Source organism: Crocuta crocuta, unplaced genomic scaffold (assembly GCF_008692635.1).
Source record: "Crocuta crocuta isolate KB4526 unplaced genomic scaffold, BGI_CrCroc_1.0 scaffold31, whole genome shotgun sequence".
NCBI classification, from domain to species: Eukaryota; Metazoa; Chordata; class Mammalia; order Carnivora; family Hyaenidae; genus Crocuta; species Crocuta crocuta.
In genome coordinates, this window is record NW_027528362.1 from 9,728,242 (window position 1) to 9,734,596 (window position 6,355).

Consider the following 6,355-nt stretch of genomic DNA (forward strand, 5'->3'; position numbering starts at 1 on the left):
GTCAAGGGTCAGTCCCTGAGCCAGGATGATCTCTTATTTTCTGGCCTGACGGATTTAGGGCATGATGAGATTAAAGTGCGCAGGCGTGGGGCGCCTGGGCAGCTCAGTCCGTGAGGCATCCAATTTTTGGTTTCCGCTCAGGTCATGATCTCAGGTTCTCGGGCTCAATCCCCACATCAGGCTCTGTGCTGGCAGTGCAGAGCCTGCTTGGGATTCTCTCTCTGCCCTTCCCTGTGTGCTCTGTCTCTCAAAATAAATAAATAAACTTTAAAAATAAATAAATAAAAATAAAGTGCCCCGGCGCTTGCGTTCTCGAGTATCCCACTTTTCCGGCACGTGATTTCCTCAACGAACGACGGTAGATCTTGGCAAAAGGGGATGGGACTCCTTACCGTGGTTACTTGCCATGGGGACTCGTGAGGCCCTGACTTCCCATTAACTAGCGGTTTTGGGTCAGAAAACCGGCGCAGGGGCTGAGCTCTATTTCCTCACATCTCCCACGCACTGTGCCACCAGGGCTGGCATTTCATTCCGACTTCGGAGGGGCCGTGATTGCCCCAGAGCCCCAGGGGTCACCCCGTCAGCGTGACGCAGCCACCTCCGGAGCCCTTGCCGGGGTGGCCCCCGCACGTGGCCGCCGAGCCCCAGCAGAAGCCGGCGCTCCCTCCATCACCCTCAGGACCCAGCCCCGTAAAGAGCCTCCCGCGTGGCTGGTGCGCGGGCGCTGCACCCTGCAGGCCCTTGGGGCCCAGTCCCTCTGCTCCCCCAGTGTGTCCCACCCTGTGTTGTCTGCCCCCAACTCCAGGCATCGGTCCCGTGGGAGGTGTGGGTGGCGGTAGGTCCTTCTGGGGCTTGTCTTGCAGTGTGGAGACCTCCCTGACTCGGGTTCCAGCAAGGGATGACAGGGGAGGGGGCCGCCCTTCCCCCCACCTCATCCCCCACCCCGTGTGGGGTCTCCAGGTTTCAGCCATCAGCATTAACTCCCAGGGCCCCGTCCAAATCGCAGGCTCCCGCCCACCCCAGCGAGGCCCAGGGCATTGACGAGCAGATGCGTCGGAGCGCGGCTGTCCTCAGACTCAGGACCTGCCGCGGCTGTAGGAGACATCGATCTCTTCGGATCTCACCCGCGGGGCTCTCTTTGCTTCCAGGGGTGATTCACAGCCCCAGGCCTCCCAGGGGATTCCTCTAGCGGGTCAGTGACTCAGCAAAAGCCACCGATTGGTTGCCTTGTTCTCATGAGCGCTTACATCCTTCTCTGGAGCGGCACCTTTCCCGAGTCTCCAGAGCCCGAGTGTTGGCGCCTGCCAGCACGTGCTGTCGCCCTCGCACCCACCCCAGTTCATCACCAGTCACCCCAGTGAACCACCGCCCCTCCCCGGAGAGCCGCCCACCCGGGATACGCCTTCACTACCCGTCCGCAGACGGATGCGCCGGCTCTGCACTTGGACTTGAGAGTCCGCAGACGGATGGGCCGCTCTGCACTTGGACTTCAGAGTCCTCAGAAGGATGGGCCGCTCTGCACTTGGACTTCAGAGTCCTCAGAAGGATGGGCCGCTCTGCACTTGGACTTCAGAGTCCTCAGAAGGATGGGCCGCTCTGCACTTGGACTTCAGAGTCCTCAGAAGGATGGGCCGGCTCTGCACTTGGACTTCAGAGTCTGTTCCTCGGCTCCCTGCTGGTACCGAGCGTCTTGGGTGAGCTTCTGCGGGACACAGACGCGGAGAGGAAGATCTGTGTGACACAAGTTTATGGACCAGTTGCCTCGGCATCTGCATCTATAAAGGGACAATGGACGTAACCCTGGGCCGAAGGAGAGTCTGGAACTCCTTGCTGAGGTCATAAGAAGAGGCTCAGTCATTCCCACTGGGAGTCTGATCAGAGGTGGCCTTTCAGAGCGGCCTACCACAGGGGAGGGGCCGGGTCTCTATGTCCCACCCCCTTGGTCCGTGGTGGGCGGGGCCGGGTCTCTATGTCCCACCCCTTCGTCCGAGGTAGGAGGGGCCGGGTCTCTGTCCCGCCCCCTTCGTCCGTGGTAGGAGGGCCTGGTCTCTGTGTCCCGCCCCCTTCGTCCGTGGTAGGAGGGGCCGGGTCTCTGTCCCGCCCCCTTCGTCCGTGGTAGGAGGGCCTGGTCTCTGTGTCCCGCCCCCTTGTCCGTGGTAGGAGGGGCCGGGTCTCTATGTCCCGCCCCCTTCGTCCGTGGTAGGAGGGCCTGGTCTCTGTGTCCCGCCCCCTTGTCCGTGGTAGGAGGGGCCGGGTCTCTATGTCCCGCCCCCTTCGTCCGTGGTAGGAGGGCCTGGTCTCTATGTCCCACCCCTTCGTCCGTGGGTAGGCGGGGCCGTGTCTCTGTGACCCGCCCCCTCGTCCTGCAGTCCCGGCTGCAGCCTGCAGCCGCCCCGCACGTGGGCACGGCGGCTGTCTCACCGCAGCTGTCCCCAGAGAGGGCCCAGCGGGGAGCCCCGAGCCACCAACACCGCCAGCAGCTGGGGGCCGAGATCCAAGCCCTGCTTCCGTCTTCCTCGCTGTGCCTCGGCTGCTTGGCGCGCCCCTCGTGCTGCACCCTCGGCCTTCTGCCCCCACCCCCACCCCCCGCCTCCCAGCTCTGCGATCACAGCCCGTCCGCGACCTTCCTGTGCGTCTCCTACTTTTGGTCTCAGTATCCAAGTCTCCTGTCTCCTTCCACCTCCAGCTCGCAGCCCATCGTCCGCACTGCGGCGGGGGGGACTTTTCCCGAGGACAGATGTTGCTCATGCAGGAACACTCATGCCCAGACAGTCCTCCGGGGGCGCCGAGACAGGCAGCAGCAACGCCGAAATGAAGAGGCGCACGGGGAGGCAGTGCGAGCGGCGGTGCCGGGCCGGGACTGGAGTAACACGGGGGCTGCTTTGTCGTCACGCCAGCCGCCCCGCTAACCACCACCACCCGCTTTCCGCCGGCCCCTGGGTGCGGCTCAGATCTGGCTTGGCCCGGAGAATGCTGTGGGGACGCGTTCTGAGCCCCGAGTGGGGATGGGACGGGCTCCTCTGGCCCCTGGCTTCGGGCACTCGGGTGGGGGGCTCCCTGGGGGCGGAGGCGGTGTGCCCCCCTTCCCCACCCACCGGTGCCGGAGCCGAAGCAGCGAAGGCCAGCTGCCTCAGCAAGTCTGCTGTCTTCAGGGGCCGAACCTGCACAACTCCCGGCCCATCTCCGCGGTGACTTTCCCATTCCCCTCGGGAAATGCTGATGGGACATGGCTTTTGGGAGGAGACGCTCTTGTGCAAACACGGAGATGGAATGCTCATTTGTCCTGACCCTGGTGTTAACCCCCAGAGTCAGCACGGCCCCCCCCCAGCCCAGCACCCCATCTCTAACCTGTGTCACTGGGGTCACGCGAGGGGCACGAAAGCTTAAGGGAACCGGAGTGAGACCAAACACGTTATCGGCGGCCCCATGTCCCAGCCGATGGTGCCTGGACGCCCCGGTTCTCCCCGGGAACCGAGCCTTCGTCTCCCTGCACGCGGGGCTGGTGAGCGCAGCCTCACCTTCCCCTTCCCCCAGAAAGGGAAGCTTCTGGCAATCCGGCTCGGGTAAGACGTGGCGTGGTCATCAGGGCAGCTGATCACTAGTCTGCACACACTGGAGACTGATCCCCTAAATGCCCCCGACGTCCAGCCAGAGCCAGTCCTCTCCTCCAGCCTTCTCTTTCCCCTGTTATCTGCGCGGTGCCCCGCTTACCTTTCCTGCACGGCCCCTCCCCCTCGGGCAGACCCCGGTCCCTGTCCGGCTCCACGCCCCCTAGCGGCAGGTCCGGGAAGTCCCCCGCGGGGGCAGGGCCCGGAAACAGGCTCCAAGCTCCGAGCTGTCAGCGCAGAGCCCGATGCGGGGCTCGAACCCACGAACCGTGAGATCATGACCTGAGCCAAAGTCGGACCCTTAACTGACTGAGCCACCCAGGCACCCCATCAGCTGTCATTTTAACCACAACAGACGGCCCCGTCACAATCAGCGAGCTGTTTGTCCTTTATTAGGGGATTTAAATACACACAGGAACACTTCCAACTCTATAAATCAGACTTTGTACCACGTACAATTAAGCCTTAGGGATTTTTCTCTTATTATACATAAAGTATAGAGACTCTTTTTAAATTTTTAAAGTGTTCTTAGTTATTTTTGAGAGAGAGAGAGAGTAAGCAGGGAGAGACAGAGGGAGACACAGAATCTGGAGCAGGCTCCGGGCTCTGAGCTGTCAGCTCAAAGCCCCCGCCCACCCCCCATCCACCCGACCAGAAAGGACCTCAATTCGTGAATGATGAGATCATAACCTGAGCCACCCAAGCGCCCCAAGACTCTTAACTACAGAGAACAGACTGAAGGTTGCAGGAGGGGAGGTGGGTGGGGGATGGGCATTGAGGAGGGCACTTGTTGGGATGAGCCCTGGGCGTTACCCGTAAGTGATGAATCACTAAATTCCACTACTAAAGCCAATATTACACTGCATGTTAACTAAACTTGGATTTAAGTAAAATTTTTTTAAAATTCAGTAAATAAAAAATATATAAAAGTATAATCGATGAAAAGTAGAGAGTTGCAATCTGGATGTTTATATCTGAATTGCATTGTTAAACGAAGTAGATCCAACATTGGTCATATTGATTGCCCTTTGAGTGGAATTACCGTGCTTTACTGAAAAAACTGGGCAACACTAGGTTATATTTGCGTACCCGAGGCTGACAAAAGCCTTAAGAAGGACGGGGTGAGCCACATGATATAGAAAAGGCTAGGAAGACCCTGCCATGCCTGAAGATGTTCCTGTGTGTCACTCAGCACGAAATGTTAGGATTACTTGGGACTAAAGTCAAATGTTCATGTTGACGGGCAGATGTCCTTAAAGTCCATTAACTATCAGCTTCTTCTCCCTTCCGTGGTTATACCTCTGACAGCCTGACTCTGAGCTCCTGGAAAGTGGTGGGAAAACGGTACTATAAGGAGCTGGGTCCGTGCTCACACCTCACCACGGGACACTAAATGCCAGAATGACAAGTGGGGGCAGAGGATGGGGGCACATTCCAGGAGGCGGAACAGGAGTGTGAAGAGCTTTACCTCTAGCTCCCCCTGGGCACAGCTTCTGAAAGTTGATATTTCATGAGTCCTTCAGAAAATTTCTCTCCCCCAAATGTCATTGGTATAGTTCAGGAGCTGAAAGACCTTCATTTCTTATTTTAGCTACCTATTACCCCCTCAGCCCTCCCAACGGTGTGGTGAGGTCAGCACTATTATTCTACTCACGGCGCAGATCAGCCGAGACACTGGGAAGTTAAGGGACTCGCTTCATTAGAGTCACTTAGCCAGTGGGCGAGGGGGGCAGATTCCAGACCTCTGTGTGGCCAGCACTCATGTGCCCCAGTGCATGGTGGGTCTTCCACCGCAGGAGGGTGTGGCCGAGGTTCCCAAGCCTGAGCTTTTGTGACTGTGGGACATTGAGGCAGAAGACGCAAGCATGTTGTGCTGGGTCTTACCAAGATCTTTTAGGCATCACTGGCTATGAGCGCTATTAGGTCTGAAAGGAGATGGTTCCTTACTGAAGCTTAATTTAGCACACAGTTCTTATCCTTCAGGATTCTAAGCCGAATTCTGTACCAATGAGTTGGAATCTGGCTGGCCTCAATTTCTGTGAGTTTGCATGATCCCCCAATTGATGGACACCAATTTTCATTAATTGCTTTATGGAAAACAAAGACAATAAGATTTCTTTAGGAAAGTCTTTTCATGGTGGGTTAAGTGTTTCAAAAGTGATCAGTTTAAAAATTTCACAGCAGCAGAAGCTGGGAGAACTCATAGTTTGTGGCCTTGACCGTGTTTCAGTCTACAGCGTATTATTCTGGTGGGGCCGAAAAAAGATGGAGAAAAAACCAGTTTTAACGCCGAAACCCAAACTTACTTTGCACATGCAGACGATCCATTGAATTAAAGCAATTAAAAAGAGCCGAAACTCACTCTAGTTACAGTAATTTTTTAATGCTTTTTTTCCCAACAGTGATTTTATGTATTATGCTAGCATAAACCCGTGTGGTTAGATGGTTACCAAGGGTAGGAGATCTCATTCCAGATCAACCAGTGAAAGTTGTGGGGATTTAACCGCTGACATCTGCAAGGCTAAGTAAGACCCATGTCACTTCGATGATTCAACCACTGTATTTCTGAAAATGTGCTCCATTGTCACAGTCAAAGTAAACACTGGGTTGGTTCCCAGGGATGTTGGTTCCCTGGAAAAAGTGATTCCAGCTCCTATGTTCTTTACAAACAACTTAAGTAAACATCTGAAATGAGAGTCCAGTCCTTTCGATTCTGATTACCCGTCCCTCTAAGATTTCCTCCATTC

At 56.6% G+C, this 6,355-nt stretch overlaps 1 long non-coding RNA gene across 1 annotated transcript; it reads left to right on the forward strand.

The window, feature by feature from the left end:
• Positions 1-1,869: 1,869 nt before the first annotated feature.
• On the forward strand, positions 1,870-3,275 carry LOC144223277 (uncharacterized). Its single transcript, XR_013332643.1, has 2 exons — positions 1,870-1,991; positions 2,687-3,275. It is a non-coding gene; the product is annotated as an uncharacterized LOC144223277 (long non-coding RNA).
• The last annotated feature ends 3,080 nt before the right edge of the window (positions 3,276-6,355 follow it).